The sequence below is a fragment of the Anolis carolinensis genome, chromosome 4 (genome assembly GCF_035594765.1).
Source record: "Anolis carolinensis isolate JA03-04 chromosome 4, rAnoCar3.1.pri, whole genome shotgun sequence".
NCBI classification, from domain to species: Eukaryota; Metazoa; Chordata; class Lepidosauria; order Squamata; family Dactyloidae; genus Anolis; species Anolis carolinensis.
In genome coordinates, this window is record NC_085844.1 from 18,351,258 (window position 1) to 18,367,882 (window position 16,625).

Below are 16,625 nucleotides of genomic sequence, written 5' to 3' on the forward strand. Positions count from 1 at the left end.
TAATCTACACTGTAGAATGAAAGCAGTTTGACATCACTTCAGCTGGCATATTTCAGTGCTATGGAATCATGGAAGTTGTAGTTTTGCAAGGTTTTTTTGCCTTCTTTGTCAAAGAGTTCTGATGCTTCAACAGATATAAATTCTAGGATCCCATACTATCGAGAAACAAGTTAAAATGCTATCAGACTGCATTAATTCTATAGTTAATTCCCAGAGCTTAAGTTCTGTTATTAGTCCTAACTAAAGCAGATCCACTGAATCAATAGAATTTACCTATGTGTTTTCCCACCATTGCATAATTGATTGAATGGCTACACTCTAGTTGGGACTAACCAACAGAATGTCAGTGTTGGTCTTCTACTATGTTATGAGGCATTGAAAATTATTCTTTAATGAAAAGTTAAGAGTTCTCAACATTCCTACAATACCGGACCATGTGTACAAATCCGATATGAACAATCTTCAGAAGTCTGCCTACATTCCATTAAAATCTTAAAATGGTTTTCAATGCCACTTTCTCCGAATAATGAAGTCTACCTGCCCTAGTGGCCAAAATGATGTTATTTGAGACACGAGGCCAAAATGATGTTATTTCAGTGAGTCTTTCTTGACATCTAAGTTTGCACATGCATGCCACAAATTTCTAGTGTCTATCACAAGAGCTTTCTGTAAATAACGAAATGGAGAAATAGCTAAGTTGTTACAGAAAACTGTAGCTGAAAGCCTTTAATTTTTAAACAAGCATTGGTTGTAGTTACCAGTGTTTGTGACTTGGAATGAATTCCCCACCAGAAAACAGGTATTTTAGTTTAGGAATGAAACAAGGGACTTCCTATGCTGTGACAGTTAAACTGCATTATAAGACTCTGCACTGCCATATGATGCAGTTTCAAACTGCATTATATGATAGTGTAGATGGGGCCTATGGTAGCAGGTGAACAGTGAACTTTTTTTTCCTTCCCCTTCCCATTGCTTCACCCCTTATGGTTCATTTCTTAAAATTGTAGAGCTAGAAGGGAGCTTAGGGCCCATCAGCCCAATCTTCTGCTTCCAAGTATCTGCTATATTATTTTTCTGAGTCCAAACTACATCTGTGAGTAGATAAGGGATTTAGTGACCAAGTTCTGATATAACCTTATAGGAATTAATAGGTACATGGGAATAACCTAGGGGTGCATCTACATTGCTGCAGTGGCGCAATGGGTTAAACCCTTGTGCCAGCTGATCTGCTGACTTGAAGGTTGGGTTGCTGACCTGAAGGTTGCCGGTTCATATCCGCAAGATGGGGTGAGCTCCCCTCTGTCAGCTCTAGCTTTCAAGAACATGAGAAAAGCCTCCCAGCAGGATGGTAACACATCTGGGCATCTCCTGGGCAACGTCTCTGTGGATGGCCTCTCACACCAGAAGCGACTTGCAGTATGTTCACAAGTTGCTTCTGGCACGATAAAAAAACTACTACACTGCATAATTAATGCAGTTGATGCCACTTTAACTGCCATGGCAGAGAAGGCCAAACATAACACTACAACACCCAGGATTATCCTTTGGGCTACTGTGTAAAACAGGCAAGTTGCTTGGTTCTCCCAACACAACCACTCTTCCTGTTTTCGCCTTGTCTCAAATAAAATAAGAGTGTATTTACACTGTGGAATGAATTCAGTTTGACAATCATACCTCAATGTTATGAAAATATGAGAGTTGTAGTTTTACAAGCTTTTTAGACTTCTCTGGCAAAGCATGCTGGCGCCTCTCTGAACTTCAATTCCTAGGATTCCATAGCATTGAGCCATTGGAGTTAAAATCATGACAAACTGCAATCATTCTACAGTGTAGATAGTTACATCCTTGGAGATAATTACAATTATTGATGAGAGTTGATAGTCAATGGTTGGCTCAAGCAAACACTTATTTTCTGAAGTACTTTCCCCCAGCTGTAACAGTCTCAAGCCAGCCTGGACATGTTGTAACTCTGAGTTTTCTAAATGGCAGTTTTGCTTCCTGTGCAAGCAAAGATCAGGCAGCTTGGGAGCACAGCCTCTTTTTCAATCTCAGTATCAATATATTGTGTTTTACAACTGATTTTAAGACATGGTTGGGGGGTGAAGTTGTTGGACTTCAGTTTGTAGCACACCTCATTATTGGATGCTGGGATTTGCAACCTAACAACACTTGGAAGACTGTGAGATTATTTGCTTTCAGGGAAGATACAGAAAGCTACAGAAAGCTAAGTGCTATTATGGCACTTCATAGATTGTTTTTGGTGGTCTTATCATGCAAAGTGTGCGTAAGAGAGGTGAACATTTGCATATGGATTTAGCAGTGGATAGCACATAAGTATTAGGAGTTGTGAACCAGGAAAATATATGGGCCTGGTGTTGCCTGTACTCGCCCTGCTACTAGAGTTAAAGGGAGAATTGCAGGAAGTACAAATTAGGACATTATATAAACCAATCAATTTAGAAAGCATAGGGGGAAAAAAAACTCATTTTAGAAATGATGAAAAACAGCCTGGAGCCCATGGTATGAGCTTGCCTCATGTGATGGGCTCTGTTGGTAGAAACACTGATTTTATTGGCATGTGATGTATTGCCATTGAATGTATCACCTGCTGATATACAAGTCATACTGTATCCAATGAGTGGTATCAAGAATGGTAGCAACTATAAAGGTACCTTTTTTAAATTAAAAACTCCCAGAATTTTGTTTGGTTAGCAACTGCACTAGACAGGAGATTTGGGGAATTGTAGCTCCCAAAGTAAGTTTTACAGACTTTGAACAGTAATTGTTGGTGCTTAGCAGCATTCTTGGAAATGAGTCTTTAGCACTTAAATGTGCATGAATACACACTCCTGTGTGTTTATATTTCCTGTGGTGGTGCTATTGGGTACCTGAGAATAAGAATAAGAAATTCAGACACTGACATAGTACAAATTTATTCATCCTCTTAGCAGCCTACACTATCCATAGAACTCTTCTTTGGCAATATTTCAAATGATTATTCATCATATCAGCTTTCTCCACTGCCCTGCTTTCATATCTATACATGGAAATGGGAAATACAATGGCATAGACAAGCCTAACATTAGTATTCCATGTATATCTTCACACTTCCAGATCTTGTCTTAAGGCAGGAATGAAGGGGTAGGAGGAAATGGCCATATAAGGAGGTACGAGCAGGCCAGGAACACAGCCGATGGGTTATCACATGGTTTCCCTGAAATCATGTGTTTTGAGAGAAACGAAAGTAATGAAATGTAATACTGCACCACAAATATGCACCAATGGTTTGATATGTGGGCGGTCGTAAACTGAACCCACTGAATTGTATAAATAGACACTCGACCCTGTCTGCGGCGTTCTCCCTTTTGAGCATCTAGTTGTGCGTGGGATGAACCTCTGCAGCTGCAGGAAACTTTTAGTAAACTGCTTTCTTTGGGAAAAAGAAAAAACCTCCAGTTGTCTGTCTCCTACTTCCACTGCGTCCGCACAGACACACGAGAAGCCGGGAAGAGGGGAAATCTGGTTTCCGCTACATTTTCTGGTGACCCCGACGTGATTCCACAATAAGACGGGCCAGGAGATCGGAGACGGATCCCGTTGGCGGGACGGTCCCAACTCGGCGGTGGGGGCCAGAGGCAACTACCGTGAGACGAGAAGGGGCCCCTGAATATTGTAAGACCGGCTGCGGTACTTGCCTCTGATGCCAACGCCGGCCGACGGTGGGAGCCGCAACGACAGCGAGGTTCCAAAGAAACCAGGCAGGGAAAAGGATCCAGGGAAAAGTCCAGGGGCGAAGGTTGGTCCGACGTCTACAGCAATCTGGCAAGTATAGTGGTTAAAATGAGACACTAAGGGAACACAGTTACCAGCGCCGGGAGGGGACACACAAAGGTTCCCAGGGAGGTATAAAAGGGTTTCTGTCTTGTGATTCCTGACACACACCGTTGAGTGTCCAGGTGCCCAGTCCAAGGCAGTCCCCTCTATTAGGCAGGATGGGAGGCAGTGGGTTCAAATCCACCACCCCATTACAGTGTATGTTAGATAATTTCGGCTCAGTTGCAAGTAGAGCCGTAGAAGGAATTCCCCAGAGAACAAGACTTGTGAGGGTGCCCCAAGACCAAGTCGTGCAGGGCTCATGAGGAGTCGCAACTCCCGGGGAAAGGAAAAAAAAAAAACTGTTTGATTTCTTTGTCATGTGTGGGAAATAATGAGTTTCAAGTTCTGCATGTTTCGTGGTAATATTGAAGTGAAAATGAAAAATGAGTCTATAGATTTACACAAAAAATGTTGAGCACAAATATCTAGAAATGTTTTATTACGGTTGAAAAAATCTGATTCGAAGAGGTTCTGTCTGTGTTAGTTTGCTTTTGCTGACAAGCTGCAGAGAGGCAGAAAAAGGGAGGGAGTTAAAGTGGTGTTGAGGCTCAGAAAGTTTTTTTTTTTCCCTTGTTATTTCTGAGGAACAAAGGCTGTTTTCTTAAAAAGTTTTCTTTTGCACCTGGGCCTCATGCCAAAAAGATAGTGGGAAAATCTTGACAGTTCAAGGTAAAAACTCCCTGTTATTCTGGTTAAACTCAGGCGAAATGCCCAGAGGAAGATAATGGAATTCCAGTGGACAGCCAAGGTCAATGAAAGCCGCTGTGAAATGTAATGTGAATTTAATATGAAAAAAAAAAAAAAGAAAGAAAGAAAATGATGATGTAAATGTGTGTATATATATATATATATATAATATTTTGGGGTTCTGTCTTTCACCTGGATCTTAAATCCTTGCTTTGGACTTATTTTGGGACAACTGGGTGAGAATGTTTTCATGAGCTGAGAGAGAGTGTGTGACTTTATCTAAACAACTAACCACTAATCAGAATTCCTGTGGACTTTGTGTGAATGAGATGTATGTGTTGAATTCAAAATGCATAAAGAGTTATAAACAATGTTAGTAGATTTGTTCAGAAGCAATTCGGAAGCTGTAGATATTTTTTTTTTGAAAAAAAAAATGGTCTTAGGCTTGAAAAAAAAAATCCTTGTTTTGAAAGAACAATGCTTCAGTGTTTTTAGAGAACATGGTGCTACAGACTTTAAACCCCTTACAGGTTATAGGGAAATGTTGGAGGTTCTTTTTTTTGCAGCACTTTGGAATACAAGGAGAGGAGTTATTGGTTGTAGAGACTTTGTATGGAAAACTGTCACAAGTTGGCAGTGCAAGAAAAAATATATATATATATATTTGTTTTTGAAAAAAAAAAAAAAAATTTGACCCCATATTCCTGACACAGAAGGATTAAGAACTGACATTGATTTTTAAATTTTTTTTTATTGACATTTTATTCAAAAAGGGAGCTAGTGCTTCATAATAATTTTGTGAGATTTGGATTCTGGACTTTGTGACTTTGGCCCAACTCTTTCTAAAGGTTACGGAAAGGGAGGACTAGGACTTTTGTAAAATGGGACATTAGATCCTGCAAATAGGGGCATTTTTTCCATCGCCCCCAGCCTGGATTTTGCCAGATTTGAGAAGCGGCAGGAGGCTTTTCAACGTGTGTTACTAACAAATTTTGATCTGTTCAACGAGTCGGTGTAAAAGGGGAATTGAGTAAGTTTAACACTGCAGCAGGACTGGAGTGGAAGATTGCATTGCAGCAAGTGGATACACGATTGTTAAATCGTTTGCGGAAAGGAAAAGAAAAAGATGCGGAGAAGAAAGATTTTGTTGGATTTCAAGACAGATGAGTGTGTTGTCAAAGGCACAACCTCTGAGGAGGCCTGCCGTGGATGTGAGCGAAACGACTAGAGAGAGTGCTTCAAGAGCCATACAGCCTGGAAGGATGAGTGTTTCCCTCCCCTTCTTTTCCCTCTCATTGTTTTTTGCTACAGGTCCTGAACTCCTGTATGGGATAAAACCCAGAAGTCTATGAGACATGTTTATTGAGAGGCCTGGGAGGGCCTATAGGTGTTGCTGAGTGCTAAGGCTGTGATGGAGTGTGGCATCAGGCTGGAGGCTGTAAGGGCTGACCAACTCAACAACATACAATTTTCTATTTTGACCCAACTCTCCTGGTTAGGACCTTTTGTAACGGGACATTGCAAATAATTCGGATTTTTGCCGGATTTGAGAGACAATGAGGGACTTTTTATATGCCATCTAACAACCTTGCTTTTTAAGCCAAAAGGAGGATATAGCACGGAGACAATGTGACAAAGAATAAAATAAGTTAACCATTGCAGCAGGACCAGAGTAAAAAGGATTACTGCAGATCGCGGAAGAAGGCCCATGGAGGAATCATTTCTTAAGAGGCCATGGAGGGGTCGTTTGGGAGCTGAATAGTGGCCTACCTGCCCCACCCGTGGAGAGACAAGGGATTTCAACAAGATTGGCTGAGACAAAAGTGATGCCGAACAGGATGATCGACAGATGGGTAATCCGTTCCCCCTCCCCCATTCTCTCTCACTGTCTTCCTGTTTTCTTTTTCAGCTTTTTTTTTGGACTCCTGTTCCTAAATTGGAGATCCATAAGGCATTGTTACTGAGAGGCCTGTTTTCCAAAATGGAGATCCATAAGGCATTATTACTGGAAGGCCTGTTTTGGAATCCAAAACGCGCAGGAGTTTAAGTCTACCCCACGCCACACACTGGGTATACTGAGTATGACAGCTAAAGCCCTGTGAGAGATGGAGATTTTCTTTACAGATTTTTCTTTACACAGAGACAATTCTTAGAGACTAGAGACTTGATTGGACAAAGAGACTTTCTTCAAATTAACTGAACATTATTCCTTTGATCAAGGAAGAGGAAACACACCCCCAGTTTGACTTTATGCCAAAGACTGAAAAGACCTGAAAGTTGGACATGTATGTGAATGGCCACCTCTGGCCATAGCAACAAATCCATCATCGGAAGAAGCCAAATGACTGGGCTAGATCAGAATTCTACTGTGGACTATGTCCTTTCTAAAACCTGATTAATATTTTTAATCCTCATGTGTTGTTTACCTCTGGTGATGAAACTATGTACAAATGCTATTCTGCGCTCATTTTCCACTGAAAAGATAGCTTGGCTACAAGCTAGAAGGGATTGGAGGGACCCATAAGTCTGCTCATTTAGTTTGCTTCAGCTTTTGTATACACGCTTCGCAAAAAAAAAAAAAAAAAAAAAAAAATGGGGGAATAAGGCAGGAATGAAGGGGTAGGAGGAAATGGCCATATAAGGAGGTACGAGCAGGCCAGGAACACAGCCGATGGGTTATCACATGGTTTCCCTGAAATCATGTGTTTTGAGAGAAACGAAAGTAATGAAATGTAATACTGCACCACAAATATGCACCAATGGTTTGATATGTGGGCGGTCGTAAACTGAACCCACTGAATTGTATAAATAGACACTCGACCCTGTCTGCGGCGTTCTCCCTTTTGAGCATCTAGTTGTGCGTGGGATGAACCTCTGCAGCTGCAGGAAACTTTTAGTAAACTGCTTTCTTTGGGAAAAAGAAAAAACCTCCAGTTGTCTGTCTCCTACTTCCACTGCGTCCGCACAGACACACGAGAAGCCGGGAAGAGGGGAAATCTGGTTTCCGCTACAGTCTAGTTCGTTTTTGGGATTGCGCTCCAAGATACGGCCAGAATTTCCATGTGGTTCTTTTATATAGCCGTTTCACCGCATTGTGAAATATGACATGTCCTTAAGCCCCACTTCTTGCATAATTGGTCTCTGTGTCTCTGGTCACATCCTAAAGTAGAAAAGTGGGTAAAGGGTTCAGAGGTTTATAATTCCCAAGATGCAAGTTGTGTATTTTTCCCTTTCTTCCCACTGCAGCTGTTCTTTCAGAATTGTTATTTTCTCTTTCTTGCATTAGAAAATTTGGAAACATCCTGTTATGCAGACATCTTCAAACCAGGCAACTTAATAGTCAGAGCAGTGGATAATTAAACTATTCCAGCAATGCAAACAAATCCACAAAAGGGACCTAGCTTCCCCTTACCCACAAATAAATAAATCTGTGACCTATAACCTTCTTCTCACACATTCCTGTATCAGTAATTTGCTGCGTGGGATGGAAAAGCAGGAAGAAACCAACTCTTTTTCCCAATTATATATTTAAAAAACATCCTTTCTGTTGCTGTGAGATTGAAAAGCCTGAACTGTTTCAATGCTTGGAATGCCTGCAGAAGTAGGACAACATTTTGAATGAACTTAAAACTGGCTGCATGTCACGTCCCCAGAAAAAAAAAACTGGCAAAGGCAGTGCCAAAACCAGAAAAGGGACTATAGGAAATTGGACCTCTCAGGAATATTCCAGGTCTCTTTCCTAAATTTCTAGATTTAATCTCAAAATGAGACAAGTAAATATTTTCTTTCTTTCTTTCTTTCTTTCTTTCTTTCTTTCTTTCTTTCTTTCTTTCTTTCTTTCTTTCTTTTAGAAAAACATGCAGGCAGTGTTCTATCCAAATGCTCATTAAGCAGGCTCGTTACTACTTTCACCAATATAATTCATGGGTGGAAAAGATCTAGAAAGCCAGTGGTTGGGAGCTGCTGGATTTCACCTGCAGGAAGATGAAAGTTCAACACTTGTCTGAAAGCTTCTTATGTTTTTTCAGTCTGGGCAAATTACTTTTTGGACTACAATTCCCCAGATACCCAGCCAGGCTATCCACTGGGAAAGTCTGAAAATTAATACAAAAAAGTAACACTCTGAAGCTCTGTGTTATCTCTTGATAGTTGATCAGGGGTTACAGATAAGAGCATTAAGTTTGGGAAATTAGCTCTAGTTTGCAGTCAGGGAAGATTTTGCATGGAGGCTTGCTCCTGAGTAGACATGCCTCAAATTGGACTGTGATTTGCAGATCCTGGAAACTGTTGCAATAAGGCTTACTTAGGTATGTTTAGAACTGATTGTTGGCATGACATTTTTTCCAAGTAACTTCTGGTTTTGTCCTTTCATTTTTAATCATCGTGAAGCCTTTGCCTATTGTACGTATGTCAGTAGTATATGAATTGTTGCACCAGATATGCTTTATTATGTTTTGCAATGGATGTTGTGCCACAGATGTTTTTAAAAAGTAAACTGTTGATTGATTGATTAGACAGAATTGGTCTGTGCTCTGCAGTGCCTGGAGCTTCCTCTTGAGCAAACATGTGTCGATTTGAAGGATATGTTTCAATGCTGGAAACCGTTGTACTGGGGCTTACTCCTAAATAAATACAGGGATTATTCCTGAATAAAACTGAACTGTGCTTTCCAGTGCCTTGAAGCTCTTGTGTTGGGGCTTATGCCAAAGTAGACATGCCTAGACTTAAGCTATCCTTTTTATGGTTGGTGGGGAAATAGCTAAATGGGCAAGAATGAGTTTTGGTCCTACCTTGACTTCCTTACCCAGGAGTAGACTACTGCAATTGCGACAGGGGTCATTTTCCCCTTCTGTAACTTTTTGGAACCTGCAGGATGTATGTGACCCTCGGGACTCAAACTGAACCTTCATAGCCTCTCTTTGCTTGAATGCAGCTCCAAGATCCTTCCAAAATTGCACTTCATCCCCTGGTTGAAAAATGATACCCAACCTAGGCACAACTTTTAAAAATGTTATGAGAATCCAATGGTTATGAAGGAACTACGAAAAAAGTCCTGAACTATAATGATCTATCATCAAATACTAAAGTTAGGATTGTCCATAACATATCTACGCGTGGGTGTGAAAGCTGGACAGTGAAGAAAGCTGATAGAAAGAAAATCAACTCATTTGAAATGTGGTACTGTAGAAGGGTTTTATGGATACCGTGGAATATTAAAAAGGTACATTGATGTGTCCTGGAGCAAATCAAGGAAGCCAAGATGACTAAACTCGAGGCTGTTTTACTGTGGACATGTCATGTAGAGATTTCATCTAAGACCACAGATAAGGAGATCTGTGCCTGGTGAGCTTATGCTAAACCAGATCAATCAAAACAGACAGCAAACACTCCAGGTTGAAGGCAAAGCTACAGAGGTTTATTACAATTTTGCAAGTACAAGCAGCATGTTTTCAAACACAATTTCATATTAAAATATATGACATTTTATGCAGTTCTGACAGTACTTAGACTTCCTGCTCTACCCCCCCCCCCCAAATGGCTAAAAATAGAGGCTGGTTAGGATCTGCATGAGGATTGGCAAAGGAAATGGGGTGTTCCCTGATGTCACACCCAGCAGGAGGAGATTCCTGTGGTGGGAAGAAAGACAGCTGGTGGTTGGACAGTTTGAAGGTCCAATAGATTGCAGAGATGCCTCCTGGGAGGGCACGAACCTGGAGAAAGTGGTGATGTGGATATCTTTGATTAACTCAAGTGTTCAGTTCTGTGTGAGACAAAGGGTGCAAGATTCAAAAGACAAAGGTGGTAATTCTAGATAATCAAGGGCTTGGCTGCCCATTCAGAATTCATGTTTGCTGAGCCTTCTCTTCCACAGGAGTGGCATACTCTCAGCTTCAAGGAAATGGACAAACCTCCTGAGCTCATCTTGGTGACAAAGGGGATCATCTGTCTTTCATACATACACAGAGTCTTTCGATAATATCTGACTTGAGAAATAGCTGGAGGAACCCTGGCCATGACCACAGTTCCAAAGGGATTATGCAGATTGAAGGCACAGGGAGGTAGCTGCCCTCAAGATACACTTGATACATTTAGAAATTGACACAGTTTATAAATGATACAAGTTACACATATAATATCAGTTTGAAATATTTATTAAAGGGTTTGATTTGATAGAGTTTGAGGGTATAGCCGCTGCTAGGTCCATCCCAAAGCTGCTATCAGCTTTGACATTGCGCAACTTTGCAGCTGCAGAAAAATGGGAAAATGTTTAAATAATAATAATAAAAAACATATACAGTAGAGTCTCACTTATCCAACGTTCTGGATTATCCAACGCATTTTTGTAGTCAATGTTTTCAATACATTGTGATATTTTGGTGCTAAATTCGTAAATACAGTAATTACTACATAGCATTACTGCGTATTGAACTATTTTTTCTGTCAAATTTGTTGTGTAACAACAAATTTGTTCTTAATTTGTAAAATCATAACCTAATTTGATGTTTAATAGACTTTTCCTTAATCCCTCCTTATTATCCAACATATTCGCTTATCCAACATTCTGCCGGCCCGTTTATGTTGGATAAGTGAGACTCTACTGTACCTTGCTTGCAGTCTTTTTATTGTTCTAAAACTTTTGGGGATGGGGGGGATTGCTGTGGCTTGACAACAAGAAGACATGTCTCACTAGAAAAGACAATAATGTCTGGTAAGGCAGAAGGCAATAGGAAAAGAAGAAGACTGTATTCCAGATAGAGAGACTCTATTCTGTAGAATTAATGTAGCTCGGCACCACTTTAACTGCCATGGCTCAATGCTATGGATTTCTGAAATTTGTAGTTTGGTGAGGCCCCAGCCATTTTTGGTAGGAAGGGTAATGACTTTGTAAATGACAACTCCTGTGCTTCCATAGTCTTGAGCCATGGCAGTTAAAGTGACGTCAGACAGCATCATACCTACAGTGTAGATGCACCCATTGTCAGGGAGGTCATACCCATGAGTTTGCAAGACTTGAGCAGGGCTGTTGATGATTTGGAAGTTTCTTATTCAAGGGGTCACTCTAAGTTGCAGTTGACTTCAAGGCAGTTAACAGTGGCACAGTGCGTTAAAGCGCTGAGCTGCTGAATTTGTGGACCAAAAGGTGCCAGGTTCAAATCCTGAGAGCGGAATGAGCGCCTGCTGTTAGCCCCAGCTCCTGCCAACCTAGCAGTTCGAAAACATGCATATGTGAGTAGATCAATAGGTATCGCTCCGGCGGGAAGGTAATGGCGCTCCATGCAGTCATGCCGGCCAAATGACCTTGGAGGTGTCTATGGACAACGCCGACTCTTTGGCTTAAAAATGGAGATGAGCACTAACCCCCAGAATCGGTCACGACTGAATTTAACGTCAGGGGAAAACCTTTATCTAACAGCAACAATGATGTTGGTTAATGCAGGAGTGACTTGATTCACTGTTACTTCCCATGGTATTTTTATGGTTCTGCACTAAAGGTCAGGGCAAAGTTTTGCAGTGCAAGTATTATGCACACTTCGTGCCCTATGTTTGCAAATGTGGGTTAGAAGTAGAGAGGGACCAGACAAACTGTCCCCTCTTTAAACTATCTTGTGCATAATAAGGTTTTGCCCCCCAAACCATTTCTTTTTAATGAGATCTGGTTTCTTCACATAGGATTTTTTAAAGGATTCTTAGCTATGGCTGTTTTAAAACTCTCTTTTGTTACTGGAAAAGCAGCAACAAAAAGTTATATCTATTCTTTTTTTTCTAAAAGTATGGACAAAAAGGGGACTGGATCTGACCTCATGCTGGGGATTATCCAGCTCCCATTTCAATAAAAGGCAGTTTTGGTGCTTGTGCCCTAGATCTTTCTTTTCCTTTCCAGTTCCCTAGAAGTGGCCTCCTGGGGAGATACATATTACAAACATTCAGCACTGTGTGAAACCAGTATATGGATATAGGCAGAAGTCATATAATCCTTCCTTGATTAGAAAAAAATGTCAGGGCAAAGTGGCCCTACGTCCCAACGTATTACTTGTTCTCATGACACCGTACACTTTTTCAATGAAGGGAAACAATGAGATGTCTTATCCATACTGTGTCGTTAAGGTCTAAAAGTGTATTGAAAAGTGAAAGTATAGTCAGTGTCTAGGGGAGTCTCTGTGACTTAGAGATCCTTAAATTCAGTGGAAACATGTTAGACTATCCACACTGCAGAATTATGGTACTTCAACACCATGTTAAGTGTCATAGCTTCATTCTTTGGAACCTTAGGATTTAGTTTGTTCCGGCCCTAGAGCTCAGTGACAGAGAAGGATAAATATCTTACAAAAGCACAAAATCCCATAATTCCATAGCATTGAATATACAGTAGAGTCTCGCTTATCCAACATAAATGGGCCGGCAGAACGTTGGATAAGCGAATATGTTGGATAATAAGGAGAGATTAAGGAAAAGCCTATTAAACATCAAATTAGGTTATGATTTTACAAATTAAGCACCAAAACATCATGTTATACAACAAATTTGACAGAAAAAGTAGTTCAATATGCAGTAATGCTATATAGTAATTACTGTATTTACAAATTTAGCACCAAAATATCACGATATATTGAAAACATTGACTACAAAAATGTGTTGGATAATCCAGAACATTGGATAAGCGAGTGTTGGATAAGTAAGACTCTACTGTATTAGTTAATGTGGTGTCAAAGTGCAGTCTGCAGTTTGAAGACAGCCTATATCACCATTAAGTTATATATCACCGGTGGTGCAGTGGGTTAAACCTTTGTGCTGGCATGACTGCTGACTTGAAGGTTGGTTTGCTGATGCAAAGGTTGCCAGTTCGAATCCAACCCGGGGAGAGTGTGGATGAGCTCCCTCTACCAGCTCCAGCTCCATTTGGGAACATGAGAGACGCCTCCCACAAGGATGGTAAAAACATCAGGGCGTCCAGGCGTCCCTTCGGCAATGTCCTTGCAGACAGCCAATTCTCTCACACTAGAAGCGACTTGTAGTTTCTCAAGTCATTCCTCTCTCACACACACACAGAGACACCATTAAATCTGACACACGATAGCCTTCATGGGCGAAATTCCACCTTGTATGATGTCAAGTCTAGCCCAGAGTTCTCAAACTTTACATTTTTGGATCACATCTCCAACTTTACTTTTTTGGATCCCATCTCCCAAAATCCCAAACCAGCATAGGACCAGTGGAAGATTCTGGGAAATGTAGTTAAAAGGTACCATTCTGGATCTCTGTTGCACTTTCTGAAAGTGGTGCAAAGGTGGTTGTTATGTCCTCTCTTGAAATGACATCCTTTCCCAAAAGTGGTTGTTATGGCCTTTCAGGTTGATTTAGTTTCTGGCATTGGATTTTCTTAACAAGATTACTTACAGAAGATTTGTCATTACATTAATGTTGGGTTGAGAGAAAATAGCTTGCCCAGTTTTTGTGGCTGAAGTTAGTGGACTCTCCAGAACTAGCCATAAGAAAAACTTTGTTAGGATAGCTGAAATGTCATTATGTTAGTGTTGTCCATTGTAGATGTATGGTGATGACAGCATCCTGTGACCACCCATTGCTTATGGGACATGAAATTGTATGAGTAATGGGGCTGTCTTGTTATATGAAAATAGAAAATTATTGCATAAAACCATTGGAGATGTGTTAGATATGCAAAGCTCATTCCTCAGATGAGAGAATTAAGGATTGGAATTATTCTATCTTGTTTGAACTCTGTGGCTCTGAATTTGCATGTGCGTATGTGTGATAATGTACTGGATAATGTACTGTATTTCAGATGTTTTGGATCTAGAGAGGTGTTCTTTCATGTAAAAAAAAAGTATCTTTTGTGGTTTTCCACTTTCAGATGATTCTGTGCCCCTAACCATGGCGCTCATGCCGGCCACATGTCCTTGGAGGTGTCTATGGACAACGCCGGCTCTTTGGCTTAGAAATGGAGATGAGCACCAACCCCCAGAGTCAGACATGACTGGACTTAACGTCAGGGGAAAACCTTTACCTTTAACCACAGTAAATATGGAGAGCTGACTGCCTATGCATGTGGCGCCATGGCCTGTGCAATTCTGGTCCCTACTTTATAAATTGCTGTATCACACATTTCTTCAAACCATCAAAGGCTAGAGATCTGAGGGGTGGAAGGAAATGCTGCAGCAAAATGCTAAATCTGAATAAATACACACTTTAAAAGTTTCAAGAACTGACAGCATTGATGGGAGAATGCAGAAGCTATGCAGAGAGCTAAGGAATGGCATTTAGATTACCACTCTCAGCTGCGTTCGTCCAGCTTAGGAGTATTCAGGAGACGCCTGTACACCAAAGAAGGCATAGCAATACTGTTTACGTGACCAAAGTGTTTCCTTAATAAGCCATCTATATACGCGAGGGACAGGAGCAGCTATGCTCTTGGTTTCTTCTGCAAACTAACTGAAAATACCTCTGACTTTGGGTTTCATCACACTTGTTTCCCAAAGAACAAATACTTAACAGAAATCCTCTAGTGGCCTTCGCCTTTGTTCAGTTTTTGGACATTTCAACAAATCAGCGTGGTGTGTAGCTTTCAATGTCTGAGTGAGAGGAATTGTGCTTTTGTTGCAAGGGGAAATAACTATATTCTAATGTTCTATCCCTAGAGTAAACTGATCCCAAAATATATGTGCCGTTCACAGATTTAGCCTGGTGTAAATGGCTTTGAAAGCAAGAAAATATCTGTGTGAGATCAGATTTAATTGGAGATCAGATTTAATTAATCTTCCATTATTGTGAATGGGCATTGTCTTCCACTGCCACCCTCCCCCGGTATGGATTGGGGCCACAGTGGTTGGAGGAGAAATTTAATAGTCTTTAAAAGGTAAAAGGTAAATGTTTCCCCTGACATTAAGTCCAGTCGTTTCCGACTCTGGGGGTTGGTGCTCATCTCCATTTCTAAGCCGAAGAGCCGTCGTTGTCCATAGACACCTCCAAGGTCATGTGGCCGGCATGACTGCATGGAGCGCCGTTACCTTCCCGCTGGAGCGGTACCTATTGATCTACTCACATTTGCATGTTTTCGAACTGCTAGGTTGGCAGAAGCTGGGGCTAACAGCAGGCGCTCATTCCGCTCCCTGGATTCGAATCTGTGACCTTTTGGTCTGCAAGTTCAGCAGCTCAGCGCTTTAACACACTGAGCCACCAGAGGCCCCATTAATAGTCTTTACAGAGACTAAAAACCGTAAAGGCACCAGATCTTGTCTGATCTTTGAAGCTAGAAAGGTAATCCTTGGGTTTTACCAAAGCCACTGCTGAGTGTATTTTGCCTAAGAAAACCCTATGAAATTCATAGGGTCACCATAAGTCAACAGGTGACTTGTAGGCACACAAATCCACAATCCTACACCACTGTCCTAAATTGAGTAATTCTTACTATTCCCTCCCCTTTTCCTTTCCTTTTAAATATTCATACATTGGGTAATTTCATCTAAGTTTGCCATATAGATGTGAAATTGCAGTCATTTTTCTTATTTGGAGGTGAGAGAATCAGTAAAAGCTGAACACAAACACATTTACAACACCCTCCTTTTCATCTTTATGCTACATTTATTGTGGAAGGAATTGTCACTTGCGTTTTCATTACAGCTGGACACAAATATCCTTCATCTACCAAGACGTGATCTATATAGAGAAGAATGCACTGGAGGGAAATTTTATATCCTCTGTGGAGTATTAATGTGAGATGCAGTGGTGGGAACCTTCATCCTGTGGACTAGAAGTGGCCCACTGGCATTTCCTTTGCCTGCCCACAAGTTTTTTTTATTATCTTTTATCAGTGATGGGAGATAAAAGGCATTTACACATCAAATATACTGCGTAGTGCTGAACTGTGTGTTGCAGTCAGAAAACCTGTTTCATGGAATTGAGCAATGCATTGCAAATGTTTTGCATGGAACATTTACTTGGAACTGAATTGTGCTTTGCAAAACTGGGGAATCCTTTTTAAACATAGGCGAGCATCCATATATGCAGTCTCCTATCTCTGTTTTGAAGTGAAGGAATTAAGTAGT

At 40.9% G+C, this 16,625-nt stretch overlaps 1 protein-coding gene across 1 annotated transcript in view; it reads left to right on the forward strand.

Annotated features, from left to right (window-relative positions):
- sntb1 (syntrophin beta 1) overlaps positions 1-16,625 on the forward strand; it is a 135,125-nt gene that overhangs the window by 14,086 nt on the left and 104,414 nt on the right. The window lies entirely within an intron of this gene.